The sequence below is a fragment of the Schistocerca nitens genome, chromosome 7, assembly GCF_023898315.1.
Source record: "Schistocerca nitens isolate TAMUIC-IGC-003100 chromosome 7, iqSchNite1.1, whole genome shotgun sequence".
Classification (NCBI taxonomy): domain Eukaryota; kingdom Metazoa; phylum Arthropoda; class Insecta; order Orthoptera; family Acrididae; genus Schistocerca; species Schistocerca nitens.
In genome coordinates this window covers 105,567,452-105,583,447 of record NC_064620.1, presented here as the reverse complement: position 1 = coordinate 105,583,447, position 15,996 = coordinate 105,567,452, and positions in this window count along the sequence as shown.

The following is a 15,996-nucleotide window of genomic DNA, read 5'->3' as shown; positions in this document are numbered from 1 at the left end:
GGGAAACTTTATTGACACATTCCTAGGGGCAGATACATCACATGATCACACTGACAGAACCACAGGCACATACACACAGGCAACAGAGCATGCACAATGTCGGCACTAGTACAGTGTATATCCACCTTTCGCAGCAATGCAGGCTGCTATTCTCCCATGGAGACGATCGTAGAGATGCTGGATGTAGTCCTGTAGAACGGCTTGCCATGCCATTTCCACCTGGCGCCTCAGTTGGACCAGCGTTCGTGCTGGACGTGCAGACCGCGTGAGACGACGCTTCATCCAGTCCCAAACATGCTCAATGGGGGACAGATCCGGAGATCTTGCTGGCCAGGGTAGTTGACTTACACCTTCTAGAGCACGTTGGGTGGCACGGGATACATGCGGACGTGCATTGTCCTGTTGGAACAGCAAGTTCCCTTGCCGGTCTAGGAATGGTAGAACGATGGGTTCGATGACGGTTTGGATGTACCGTGCACTATTCAGTGTCCCCTCGACGATCACCAGTGGTGTACGGCCAGTGTAGGAGATCGCTCCCCACACCATGATGCCGGGTGTTGGCCCTGTGTGCCTCGGTCGTATGCAGTCCTGATTGTGGCGCTCACCTGCACGGCGCCAAACACGCATACGACCATCATTGGCACCAAGGCAGAAGCGACTCTCATCGCTGAAGACGACACGTCTCCATTCGTCCCTCCATTCACGCCTGTCGCGACACCACTGGAGGCGGGCTGCACGATGTTGGGGCGTGAGCGGAAGACGGCCTAACGGTGTGCGGGACCGTAGCCCAGCTTCATGGAGACGGTTGCGAATGGTCCTCGCCGATACCCCAGGAGCAACAGTGTCCCTAATTTGCTGGGAAGTGGCGGTGCGGTCCCCTACGGCACTGCGTAGGATCCTACGGTCTTGGCGTGCATCCGTGCGTCGCTGCGGTCCGGTCCCAGGTCGACGGGCACGTACACCTTCCGCCGACCACTGGCGACAACATCGATGTACTGTGGAGACCTCACGCCCCACGTGTTGAGCAATTCGGGGGTACGTCCACCCGGCCTCCCACATGCCCACTATACACCCTCGCTCAAAGTCCGTCAACTGCACATACGGTTCACGTCCACGCTGTCGCGGCATGCTACCAGTGTTAAAGACTGCGATGGAGCTCCGTATGCCACGGCAAACTGGCTGACACTGACGGCGGCGGTGCACAAATGCTGCGCAGCTAGCGCCATTCGACGGCCAACACCGCAGGTCCTGGTGTGTCCGCTGTGCCGTGCGTGTGATCATTGCTTGTACAGCCCTCTCGCAGTGTCCGGAGCAAGTATGGTGGGTCTGACACACCGGTGTCAATGTGTTCTTTTTTCCATTTCCAGGAGTGTATTTTACAGTTTTATTACTTGATAGAAAATGCTGTTTTGAGTTTTGTGTTTATTTTTTCTTGGTAAATGTGAGTCTAGCTCCTTTACCACGATCATAGCTGCTTGTGCAGTAAGTACCAATGTTATTTTTGATGTGTACAACTGACTGGTAAATGTATTCACATGGAGCAGTTAAAATCCCCAGTGTTTTGAACAGATCTTTACAATGAGCTCGACTACTATTTGTGGTTATTATTCTCATGGCTCTTTTCTGGAGTTTGAAAATTATGTTCATATTTTGTGCATTTATTCCCCAAAAAAGAATGCCATAGCTAAGAACTGAGTGTACATATGAATAGTATGTAACTAAAAGACCATGTTACACGCTGATGATACAATTCTGAGGTCATAACATGCTGATGACATTCTGCTTGCAAGTATCTTTGTGTGTTCACACCACTCCAAATGAGAATCAATATTCATTCCTAGAAATTTTTGCATTTGTTATGCAGTCTGTAGAGGTGCTTTCTACGTTTAATTTAATATTGTCATTTTCCCTATTCAAACTGAAATTCATGGCATTACTTTTCTTTATGTTCAATGTCACTTTATTGGCTATAGACAAATTGTAAACTTCCTTGAGAGTTTCATTTGCTTTCTCTGCACAAAGTTCTCGTTTTCTCAGTGACTATACTATTGCTGTCATCAGCGAAGCGAATTTTTTCAGCATGAGTAACATTACTGGGAAAGTCATTGACGTATATCAGGAATAGTATTGGTCCTAATATGCTACCTTGTGGAACCCCTACATTAATGTATTTTGGTTCTGATAAGTGTTTTACTAAATGTTTGGATCTATTTGAAGTATGTGTTATCTCTGCTCTTTGTACCCTATCTGCTCGGTATGATCGAAACCAGTCATTAGCTACCCACCTTATTCCTAATGCTTCTAATTTATTTAATAGAATCTTGTGGTCGACCGTATCAAGGACCTTAGAAAGATCTAAAAATATGCCTGTGACACACACATCTTTGTCAAGAGCATCAAGTACAACTTCTGTGAGTTCTACTATGGCTGACTCCATATTTTTGCCACTTTGGAAACCAAAACAGTGAATCACTGAAATATATATGACGGTAGTATCTGTTCCCGAAAGAACAGTTACCGTGGATGACCATGCAGCTTTGCTAGAAATGGAATGATAATTAAATGAACACCCTAGCTGCAAACAGGCGTTGATGTACTTCATTGGGGACATGTTGAAAAAATGTGTGCCCCGACTGGGACTCGAACCCGGGATCTCCTGCTTACATGGCAGACGCTCTATCCATCTGAGCCACTGCGGGCACAGAGTAATGAGTATGATGGGCAAACATCAATTAGGCGCACTACGAATGTAGTGGTGTGGACATGTTGGGAATGTGGATCTCACGGGGAGCGTGCAAGGGATAAGTCCCTGCAGACGAACTATCCTCTCTGCCCGCAGTGGCTCAGATGGATAGAGCGTCTGCCATGTAAGCAGGAGATCCCGGGTTCGAGTCCCAGTCGGGGCACACATTTTTTCAACATGTCCCCAATGAAGTACATCAATGCCTGTTTGCAGCTAGGGTGTCCATTTAATTATCAATCCAATCACTTAAATGATTGTATTCATTCAGGTAATTCATTAATCTGTCTTTCCTAATCACTTCTATTACCTTTGAGAATGGTGACAGCAGGAAAATGGGCCAGTAATTTTCTGTCTCTTCTGCATTACCTTTCTTAAGCAAAGGTACAACTTTTGCCTGTTTCAACTGCTCTGGAAATGTCCCTGATGTGAAGGATTCATATACTATATTTGTTAAGGAACCTTGTATAATCTCTATGCATTGTTTTGGTAAAAACGTTGGTACGTGATCTGAGCCTACTGACTTTTTATTTTTTAGTTTTTGAATAGTTTTATTGACTTCATTCTCTGTGGTTGGAAGTAACATCATTATATGTAGTGCAACATTATTTACAGGTATTATATTTGTTTTGGGGAATTTTTGCTGTAACTTCAATGCAATTCTTGAAAAATGCTCGTTTACATAGTTTGCCTTTAGCAGTATGTTATTCTGCATTTGTTTGCCTCTCCCTGTTTCCTTTTTTTTTAATAATATCCTAGACTGCTTTGCTTTTATTCTCTGCATTATATATATTATTTTGTCATTAGATGACTTTTTTGCAGCAGTCAGCATCTTCCTATTGATCTTTTTGTATCTATGATAGAAATTGAAGCATTCTGGATCATTGTGACTCTTTTTCATGGAACTGAGATATTTAAGTGTTTGGGAGGATTTCTTAACACCTGCTGTTATCCATCTGTTTTTGTGAGATGTTGATACAGACATGCATACTTTTGGAAATGACTTTTCAAAGTTCAGTTTAAATAATGTGGAGAATTTGGAGAATTTCGTATTCGCATTGGTTTCCCTATACACTTCATCCCAGCTTTATTTTGCTAGTTCCTTTTAAAAATCTTTTATTTCGATTTCTGATAGATGTCGTTTGCAGGCTTCTGGCTTAGGGAATGATTCCATGCTTGATTTTACTGTTGTTATTTGACAGAGATAGTCTGATAGTCCTAGATCTTTTACAGCTACATCACATTTTTCCCTGTCCTTATTTGTGGCCACATGGTCAATTACTGATGCAATCATTGTAGTAACCTTGTTGCACTATTGACCAACAGGGGCATGCCAAAACTTTGAAGGATATTTATGAAGGTGCTGCTGGATTCATTTATGATATTAGTGTTGATGTTAATGTCCCCACACAGAAATATGTTGACCTTTGTACTTGAGACTTTATCTAGAACTTCTGTCAATTTATTGAAAAAATTGTTCACACTTCAACTGGGAAATCTATAAACACACAAAATGATTAATTTCTTGGTGATATTAAGCCCTGTTAATTCAATAGCTGATATTTCAAAGTGTTTGTCTTCACTTACTGTACCAAGGTCATGTCTTGATGTGAACTGTGTTCCTTTTCTGATATAAGTGCATCATCCTCCACCCCTTGAAGCAGTTCTGCAGTTGGAGTTTGCCCTTTCATACAATGATAATACTACATGTTGGATTTCTGTGTCTCTACACCAGTGCTCAGTAACACAAACTACTGTGCAGTTCAAAGATTTGATATCAACTTCTAATAGCTGTATTTTATTTTTTCTTGATTACGTGTTTTGATGGAGGATTGTTAAGTCTGTGAAATGCACCATGTTACTCTTTTCAATGGTATGTTTTTGTTTGTGACATCTGGTATGTGCGATATTTGGAATGTTAAAATCTGTCTTGTGAGTGATTGTTTTTTAAACTGCTGGAGCTATTCTTTAGGCAGGCAAACATATTGGTTGGAGTTATCCTAAAAAGATTTACTTTTCCTACCCATGACAACAGGTATTTGACCATGTGTGGCTCGAGATCCACCCCCTATACTTTCATGAATCAGCTGTACCAATCTTCCCTTCTCAGTCCTGTTTAGGTGTAGGCCATGCCTAGTGAAGCCCCATCTGTTGATAGTCCCGACGTGCACTAGAGAAACATGAGCAACGTTGGTTGCACTCAGAGGCATCCCTAACGCCACATTGTAGAATATTTACGCAAACTGCCGCATAGTCCGAAAACATCTGTATGAAGGAAACTTCAGTAGTACACATCTACATGAGATTTTTGGAAGAAAAAGATGTTTCGGAACTACTGAGGCAGGAAAGCACAGCAAAAAATAAAGGAATAAGAAGTCCGCGATCAGTGGATTAAAGCCATTGAAAAAGTTTTTTTACGTAATTGTAACTGTCCGTCGAGGATGAGGCTGTCGTTCTTAGAAATATGCTTGAAAATCTCCAGCTCGAAGAGCTGGAGATTTCGGTTTGTGACCGGAAATTAACAGGTGATCATCAAAAGTGGTATTATGTACATTAGTTCCTCTTTTTTACCAATAAATGTTCCTTGTACCCGACACTGAAAGATCTTCATTTGTCCTATATAATAAACAGGACGCGTATCGAAACTGATTTTATAAACTCCTGAACTGTATACAAGAGCAACTTTGGACTTGAGACTATGAATATGGTTTTTCTCCAGCTACTGTTAGTAGAAAGGGTAACTTTGCATCCATATTATTCAGCTAGAAGACGAAGAATTCTATAACGAATAGGGCCTAAAATGGAATCGAAAAACTTTTTTATACTCGTTTCTATCAGAAACAGCATTGATGACTGAAGTAGTCACTTTAGCGTCAGTTTTAATGTTGAAGATGTTTCCAACTAATGAGGGATCATAACTGTGTTTAACAAATAGTTTTTATTAAATTCATCTCATCATTAAGCTTGTTTGGTGACGAAGGTACAGAAACTGCACGATGAATGGCTGAATAGAAAGAAATGCTTTCTTATGGGAATGACGATGGACTGAACTAGCGGGCACAATCTAATATGTGTTAATGGCTTTTCGAAAAATGCCGAAGGAAAGTCTGTAGTTGGTTCAAGTAATGTAGCTGATGATAATTATTTTCTAATTCTCGAGTGAAGCTAATTTTTTCATGAAGCCTATTAAAAATTCCAAACCAATGCTCAATGCCTTCCCGGGAACCAGTGTATATGATCAAAATGTCGCCTACGTACCGATAAAGTGTCCGAATATCTAAGTAATTAGCTGAAAAATTATTGAGGAGCTGTTTCTGACATAAAAAAGTTTTTTGATTCCATTTTTGGGCTCTCTTTCTTACAGAATTCGTTGCCTTATAGTTAAAAAATATGTACGCAAAGTCGCCTTTTCTACTAACAATACATTATGGAAAAGGCTCATTCACAATCTCAAGTCCACAGTTGCTCCTTATGTTGTTGTTGTTGTGGTCTTCAGTCCTGAGACTGGTTTGATGCAGCTCTCCATGCTACTCTATCCTGTGCAAGCTTCTTCATCTCCCAGTACCTACTGCAACCTACATCCTTCTGAATCTGCTTAGTGTATTCATCTCTTGGTCTCCCTCTACGATTTTTACCCTCCACGCTGCCCTCCAGTGCTAAATTTGTGATCCCTTGATGCCTCAAAACATGTCCTACCAACCGATCCCTTCTTCTAATCAAGTTGTGCCACAAACTTCTCTTCTCCCCAATCCTATTCAATACCTCCTCATTAGTTACGTGATCTACCCACCTTATCTTCAGCATTCTTCTGTAGCACCACATTTCGAAAGCTTCTATTCTCTTCTTATCCAAACTAGTTATCGACCATGTTTCACTTCCATAAATGGCTACACTCCATACAAATACTTTCAGAAACGACTTCCTGACACTTAAATCTATACTCGACGTTAACAAATTTCTCTTCTTCAGAAACGATTTCCTTGCCATTGCCAGTCTACATTTTATATCCTCTCTACTTCGACCATCATCAGTTATTTTACCCCCTAAATAGCAAAACTCGTTTACTACTTTAAGTGTCTCATTTCCTAATCTAATTCCCTCAGCATCACCCGATTTAATTTGACTACATTCCATTATCCTCGTTTTGCTTTCGTTGATGTTCATCTTATATCCTCCTTTCAAGACACTGTCCATTCCGTTCAACTGCTCTCCCAAGTCCTTTGCTGTCTCTGACAGAATTACAATGTCATCGGCGAACCTCAAAGTTTTTATTTCTTCTTCATGGATTTTAATACCTACTCCGAATTTTTCTTTTGTTTCCTTTACTGCTTGCTCAATATACAGATTGAATAACATCGGGGAGAGGCTACAACCCTGTCTCACTCCCTTCCCAACCACTGCTTCCCTTTCATGCCCCTCGACTCTTATAACTGCCATCTGGTTTCTGTACAAATTGTAAATAGCCTTTCGCTCCCTGTATTTTACCCCTGCCACCTTCAGAATTTGAAAGAGAGTATTCCAGTCAACATTGTCAAAAGCTTTCTCTAATTCTACAAATGCTAGAAACGTAGGTTTGCCTTTCCTTAATCTATTTTCTAAGATAAGTCGTAGAGTCTGTATTGCCTCACGTGTTCCAACATTTCTACGGAATCCAAACTGATCTTCCCCGAGGTCGGCTTCTACCTGTTTTTCCATTCGTCTGTAAAGAATTCGCGTTAGTATTTTGCAGCCGTGGCTTATTAAACTGATGGTTCGGTAATTTTCACATCTGTCAACACCTGCTTTCTTTGGAATTGGAATTATTATATACTTCTTGAAGTCTGAGGGTATTTCGCCTGTCTCATACATCTTACTCAACAGATGGTAGAGTTTTGTCAGGGCTGACTCTCCCAAGGCTATCAGTTGTTCTAATGGACAATAACATTCCTGAAATGGACTAGCCTGCTCAGAGTCCCACCCTGAACCCAGTGAAATGCATTTGGAATGAGTCAGAACATCGAGTTTGCTCCTCAACCCAACGATTAACGTCACTACTTTCTCTGGTTTCAGCTCTTACGAAGAATGGGCTGCCATTCCTCCTACATCCACATCTACATGGCTACTCTGCAAATCACACTTAAGTGCCTGGCAGAGGGTTTGTCGAAAACCTTCACTATACTTTTCTTTTATTACACTATCGAATAACGCACGGAAGAAACGAACATCTATATCTTTCTGTGCGAGCTCTGATTTCCCTTATTTTATTATGATGCTCGTTTCTCCCAGTGCAGTTCGGCGTCAGCAAAATATTTTCGCATGCGGTGGGGAAAGTTGATGACTGAAATTTCGTGACAGGATTCCGCCGAAACGAGAAACGCCTTTGTTCTGTTGATGTCCACCCCAAATCCTGTATCATGTCCGTGACACTTTCTCCCCTATTTCGCGATAATACAAAACGTGCTGCCCTTCTTTGACTTTCTCGATGTACTCCATTTAGCCTGTTTGGTAAGGATCCCACACCACGCAGCGGTTCTCCTAAAGAGTACAGTGTAGGCTGCGCCGGCCGCTGGTGGCCGAGCGGTTCTGGCGCTACAGTCTGGAACCGCGCGACCGCTACGGACGCAGGTTCGAATCCTGCCTCGGGCATGGATGTGTGTGTGTTGTCCTTAGGTTAGTTAGGTTTAAGTAGTTCTAAGTTCTAGGGGACTTATGACCTCAGCAGTTGAGTCCCATAGTGCTCAGAGCCATTTGAACCATTTTTTTGTAGGCTGCCTCTTTAGCAGATCTGTTGGATCTTCCAAGTGTTCTGCCAATAAAACGCAGTCTTTTGCTTGTCTTCCCCCCAAAATTTCAATGTGTTCTTTCCATTTTAAGTAGTTCAAAATTGTATTTCGTAGATATTCATTTGAATTTACGTGCTTTAGATTTGATTGAGGTATCGTGTAACCGAAGTTTAACGGATTTCTTTTAGCACTCATGTGAATGACCTCACACTTTCCATTCATTGGGCTTAATTACAAATTTTCGCACCATACAGATATCTTACCTAAATCGTTTTGCAATTTGTTCTGATCTCCTGATGACTTTACTAGACGATAAACGACAGCATCATCTGCAAACAGCCTTAGATGGCTGCTCAGATTGTGTCCTAAATCTTTTATATAGGTAAGGAATAGCAGCGGCCCTATTACACTACCTTGAGGAACGCCAGAAATCACTTCTGTTTTACTCGATGACTTTCCGCCAGTTACTACGAACTGTGATCTCTCTGACAGGAAATGACGAATCCAGTCACATAACTCAGACGATATTCCAGAAGCACACAACTTGATTACAAACCACTTGTGAGGTACAGTGTCAAAAGCCTTCTGAAAATATAGAAATATGAAGTCCATTTGAAATCCCTTGTCAATAGCACTCAACACTCCATGTGAGTAAAAAACTAGTTGTGTTTCACAAGAACCATGTTTTCTAGGTCCATGTTGACTGTGTGTCAATAGAGTGTTCAAATGGTTCACATGGCTCTGAGCACTATGGGACTCAACTTCTGAGGTCATTAGTCCCCTAGAACTTAGAACTAGTTGAACCTAACCAACCTAAGGACATGACACACATTCATGCCCGAGGCAGGATTCGAACCTGCAACCGTAGCAGTCTCGCGGTTCCAGACTGCAGCGCCTAGAACCGCACGGCCACTTCGGCCGGCAATAGAGTGTTCTCTTCGAGATAATTCGTAATGTTCGAACACAGTATATGTTCCAAAATCCTGCTACATGTCGACATTAATGATATGGGCATGTAATTTATTAGATTACTCTTATTGTGTTTCTTGAATACTGGAGTAACCTGAGCAACTTTCCAGTCTTTGGGTCCGGATCTTTCTTTCCCAGACATTCAGACACTTCATTGAAAGCGTCCCCAGCAGATTTCAAGCCCTCGTACAGGCGAAGTGTGGACACATCCCGTATTAATGTTCGCTAATATGTGTCCAGATATTTGTGATCAGGTAGTGTATATGCTTCTGTAAGCGAGGTATACAATGGCAGCAGCAGAATTTTGTCTTCCTCGAAACCGGTTCTCTAAACTCACCAGACAGGGTTTCTCGAGAACAACGTCGCTTTTCTCCCAATATAAGTATCACATGTACTTTTGTTACACTTTCGTGTGGGCTGCACTGACCTGTTACGATTTTAGAGCCGCGTCTCAGAATTATTTCGATTTCCGCTGTTATGACTACTTGAATACCTGATGAGGACTGCAGACGCTGGACCACTACGAGTATTCTGGAATTTGTCGCACTAGCGTCTTGTATTCGATTTCCTTTTACAGATCAACTGTAATTTCCCACAACTCTTCCAATAAATCTACGTCTTGCATTCATCTTCCCCAGTATTTATTTTACGTTTTCGTCACATTTATATATCTTCTTGCTGTATCCTTAAACACTTTCATGATGTGCCGTGCTGCAGGCGTTCACCTCTATTCCTCTAATTGGGCACTATCTGGTTCTTTTGCCTTGTTGCGGACATTACGAGCGAGTACCCAATAAAAACCAGAATTATTTTTTAAAAGCTATATATTTCCAAACTGTTTAGAAAACAACATTATCCCATTCAAAATTCTCTCCATTACAACTAATAAATTGTCCCCACCGATGCTTCCGCTGTTCGAAGCATTTCTTGTAGTCATTCTACCTCGCTTTTTTCTTGACTTCTTCGATGTTGTCAAACAGGTGTTCTTTATTGTCCCTCCTCATGTATGAAAATAAGAAGAAGTCTCACGGAGCCAGATCAGGGGACTAAGGTGCGAGGAGCAGTGGAACCATGCTATTTTTATCCAAAAACTGTCAAACGGAGATGGCTGTGTGTGCAGGTGCGTAGTCGTGGTGGAAGAACCAGTCTCCAGTCTGTAACAAATCGGGTCTTTTTTTACGAACACTGTTGCGAAATCTTCTTGAAACTTCCAAATAAAAGGTTTGATTGACGGTCTGATCTGGAGGAACAAACTCTGAATGAACTACGCCCTTGGCATCTAAAAAGCAAATCGGCATTGTTTTGATGTTTGATTTGACTTGGCGATTTTTTTTTTTTTTTTTGATGGGATGACGATGACGTCTTCTACTGGCTTGACTGTCGTTTTCCTTCTGGTTCGTAGCCATAGCACCATGACTCGTCACCAGTAATGACCTATGACAGAAAATCTGGATCTGTTTCAAGCTGTTGTTTCGAAGCACGACATGTTTCAACTCGACGTTCCTTTTGATTGTCAATCAGCACCCGAGCAACAAAGTTGGCAGCAACCCTTTTCAATCCCAAATCTCCTGTTAAAATTCGGTAAATCGAGCTCCAAGGCAACCTACTAATCTCTGACAGTTGACCAATTGTCTGTCGACGGTCTGTGAGCACAAGCTCTCGAATGTTTTTAATATTTTCGTCGGTTCGAGCAGTTGATGGACGTCCTGAACGAGGTTTGTCATCAATCGACATGTAACCATTTTTAATTCGAGCAAACCACTCGTACGCTTGAGTTTTCCCAAAGCATCATCTTGCTGAACTGTTTTGAACATTTAAACTGTTTCAGCAGCATTTTTACAGAGTAGAAAACAAACTTTCACAGCTGCACGTTGTTCATTTAAACTTGTCATCATAAAAAACGAAATAAGAACGAATCAGCGGTAGCAAAAACAATCACTGCAGATGAACAGAACAAGCCATGTCGACACACACAGGCGGCGCTGAACTGGCAATGAGTCATGCTATAAAGGCTAGCGGCAGACATGCGTACTACACAAGCTCCGCCCACGGAAATGTTATTCCAATTTTGCTTTGGTACCCCTTTATACATTGCATTTATCTTCACCGAAGGAGGGCTTTCATTACACGAAGTAGAAACTGTCCAAATCTATCTGCTTTTCGGTTGTTCGGGGACGAGACTTTGCTGTAGACAGTAGCATGCTCAGCGGACAATCTGGTGGTGATGTTGATTCTGCCTGGTGTACTGAGCTTCTGTTATGCTTATTTGCGACGCACATGATGCAACTTTCGTTCTGTTGAATACTGCCGTAAAGCACAACGTACTGGCGTCTATTACACAAAAATTTTTGTGAAGGTACATCATCCGATCGTTATAAGCCTACGACGCGAAACAGTATCGGACACGTTTCAGAAATCTAGCGAAACGGAATCCACTTCTTTAACTGTATCTTCCATTTGCGTAATACATTGTGTGTGAAAGAAACAAGGCGTGTTTCACACGAGGGATTGTGAAACATTAGCATCCAGTAACGAATATCTTCCGGTGTATGTGTGACTAGATATTATCAGTACAATAACAAGCTAGATATAGATAGCGTGATTAATTTTGATATACGAATGGAATCACTTCCAAGAACATTGCGCAGCTCTGCTATTTTCATTCAGCTGTAAGTCAGATAAAACTCTGTAGGTTAAGATAACACATTCTGTTTCTAAGCCGATTACGCAAGCTCTTGTGGTACTCGCACAGTGAATGCAGGTTAGGGATACTCAGTTACAGTCAGGAACGAGGCTATTGGAAACATGGTTTTGTTAAAAGAAATATTATGCAGCATCCCCATCCCGTTATCTGTCGAACAGGTGCACATCGAGCCATTAACCCATGACCTGGAAACGAAAAAGCAGTCGACATAACGGTTCTTGGCTCCACGCCTGAGGCAACGGAGAATGAAACTAAGGGATGTGGAGAATACGAGTTCATTCAACGAGGTCAGATGTAATGAAAGAATACCTGGCAACACTGAGGTGAAAATCAAACTAGTTTTTTTTGTGGAGGGTGCTGCCTGTTTGCAAATGTGTACATGAACGATTTTTATAGACCACTGCTCTTGTCCATGAGGTACTTCAGTCCACAAGACAGTGACAAAATGGCTGTCATCTGTCCTCTACATACCCATGGAGAAGTTTACAAGTAGTTCAAATACAGTGTAGTATTGTCATATTTATATGGATGTTCAATATACGTACTACAAATGAGCCTCAAAAAGTTATTTTCTTTTTGTTTATTTATTTTTTATATTATCGGCTACCAGTTTTTAAGTAGAAAATAGTCAGTGCAATAGCATGAGCTATCCAGGAGAAGTGGTTTTTAATTAACAAGTTTGTTTGTGTGGCCATCATCCGCAGCAAGCACAGAAATACGTGTTTTGGAAATAAAGCCGCCTTTTCTTGCTGCAACTTAATATATTTCCCCTGGATGCATTTCGCCTTTTTCTTGCTCTAAAGCATCATCAATGGGATAGTTTGCTGTGTTCTGCGTTTCCTCTCATCTGGTCTGGATTTCCACTTTATTTCGAAAACATAAGCACAATTTTGTATACCGAACTTTTTCAAACTCTTCACCATGTTTCTCCTTCTTTTTTTGTTGTGTACTATTATTCTTTTGTCACTAGATATATCTAATTGTCCGAACACTGTGCTTCTAACGATATATATATATATATATATATATATATATATATATATATATATATATATATATATATATATATTGCATCACCCTGGTTACCAGAACTCCTGAACATAGACTTTAACTGTGGGTGTTGTATCACAGATATAGTCCGTTTGACTGTTCAGAGATGTCACTAAACCCTCCCAAAGTTGTAAAAAACCATGCATGAGCAGCGCCTATTAGACAGAGGGGGTCCGACAGCCGATCAAATCCAGTCATTCCACTAGGAAGGAGGTACACGGTTCGTGTTGTCTGTAGTTCAACCAAGCCTAACGGTCAATACCGCGGGTCGATCGCGTCCGTATTGTTACTTTGTGCCAGGAAGGGCTTTCTACAAGGGAAGTGTCCAGGCGTCTCAGAGTGAACCAAAGCGACGCTGTTCGGACATGGAAGAGATATAGAGAGACAGGAACTGTCGATGACATGCCTCGCTCAGGCCGCCCAAGGGTTACTACTGCAGTGGATGATGGCTACCTGCGGATTATGGCTCGGAGGAACCCTGACAGCAACGCCACCATGTTGAATAATGCTTTTCGTGTAGCCACAGGATGTCGTGTTACGACTCAAACTGTGCGCACTAGGCTGCATGATGCGCAACTTCACTCCCGATGTCCATGACGAGGTCCATCTTTGCAACCACGACACCATACAGCGCGGTACAGATGGACCCAAAAACATGCCGAATGGACCGCCCAAGATTAGCATCACGTTCTCTTCACCGATGAGTCTCGAATACGCCTTCAACCAGACAACCGTCGGAGACCTGTTTGGAGGCAACCCGGTCAGGCTGACCGGCTTAGACACACTGCCCAACGAGTGCAGCAAGGTGGAGGTTCCCTGCTGTTTTGGGGTAGTATTATGTGGGGCTCACGTACGCCGCTGGTGGTCATGGAAGGCACCGTAACGGCTGCACGATAGGTGAATGCCATCCTCCGACCGATAGTGCAACCATATCAGCAGCATATTGGCGAGGCATTCGTCTTCATGGACGACAAGTCGTGCTGCCATCGTGCACATCTTGTGAATGACTTCCTTCAGGATAACGACATCGCTTGTTTAGAGTGGCCAGCATGTTCTCCAGACATGAATCCTATCTAACATGCGTGGGATGGATTGAAAATTGCTGTTTATGGACGACTTGACCTACCAACCACTCTGAGGGATCTACACCGAATCGCCGTTGAGGAATGGAGCAATCTGGACCGATAGTGCCTTGATGAACTTGTGGATAGTATGCCACGACGAATACAGGCATGTATCAATGCAAGAGGACGTGCTACTGGGTATTAGAGGTACCGTTGAGTACAACAATCTGGACCACCACCTCTGAAGGTCTCCCTCTATGATGGTATAACATGAAATAAAAAGGGCAGAAATAATATTTATGATGATCTCTATTCTAATTATCTGTACAGGTTCCGGAACTCTCCGAATCGAGGTGGTGAAAAACTCTTTTTGATGTATGTATAATTATGTAGTGGCAAAAGAATAGTAGTACAGCACAAGAAAGAAGGAGAAACATGGTGAACAGTATGAAAAAGTTTGGAATACAAAATTGTGGTTATGTTTCGAAAATAAAGTGGTGGTGCGACCTCCAAACTAGATGAGAGGAAACGCAGATCACAGCAAACAATCCCATTGAAGATGCCTTAGAGCAAGAACAGGGCGAAACGCATCCGGGAAAAATAAATCACGTTGCAGCAAGAAAAGGCGGATATATTTATAATACAATGTTTTAAATTAGGTTTAAAACTTGCTTCACTGCCTGTCAGACATTTTATGTTATTGGGCAAACGATTAAAAGTTTTTATTACTACATATTGAATTCTCTGAGCCACCGATAGGTTTAAGAGTGGGAAATGAAAGTCATTTTCTCTATAGTGTTGTAGGTATGTAGATCACTGTTTTCCTCAAATTGTTTTGGATTATTTATGACGAATTTCGTTAGCGAGAACACGTATTGTGATGGCGCAATTAAAATGTCTAGTTCCTTGAAGAGTTGCCTACATGACGTCCGTGGATGAAGACCACATATTTTTCTTACTTCTCTCTTTTATGCATTCAATATTTTCTTTCTAAGTGATGAGTGCCTCCAGAAAATTATTCCGTACGACATTACTGAATCGAAATACGCAAAATATGTCAGGAGGTTGATGCGTTTGTTTCCAGGATTAGCAATGATACGAAGAGCAAAAATAGCTGAATTTTATTGTTTGAGAAACTCAGTAATACGTTTCTTCCAGTTCAAGTTTTCATCAATTGTACACCCAAAGCCATACGCTGCGGATTTGATAGCGCAATTTTACCACATTCCGTGGATGCTGAGGTCGGCGTTTTACCCGCTGTTCCAATACGCCTCAAAGATTTTCTTTGGGGTTCAAGTCAGGCTAGTCGAGCTGTAGCAGGGTGCGGAGTGTTCATAAAACCGGCCACATATTCATCCTGCGCGGTGAACTTTGCTGTTGTCGTCTCTATGTGCCTGTGCGAGCCAATTTTTATCAACCTTTTTTAAATAGATGTATTTTGCGTTTATTTTTGAAGGCTTTGGATGTTACTTTATTCAGTCACGCTACAACAACCTTGTGATCACAAATTCCTGTATCTATCATGATGCTCTCGATTTTCTCAGGATTATTTACTGTTCAGAGATGATGTATGTTTTCGTAATCATTTACACTTCGAGTGGGCAACTGAACTAAATTTTCAAAATAATTTTCTGTGAAAGCATTCGCAAGAATTTTAGACGACATTTTATGCCTGCTTCTGATAGCAATAAATGCCCCGCCACAAAC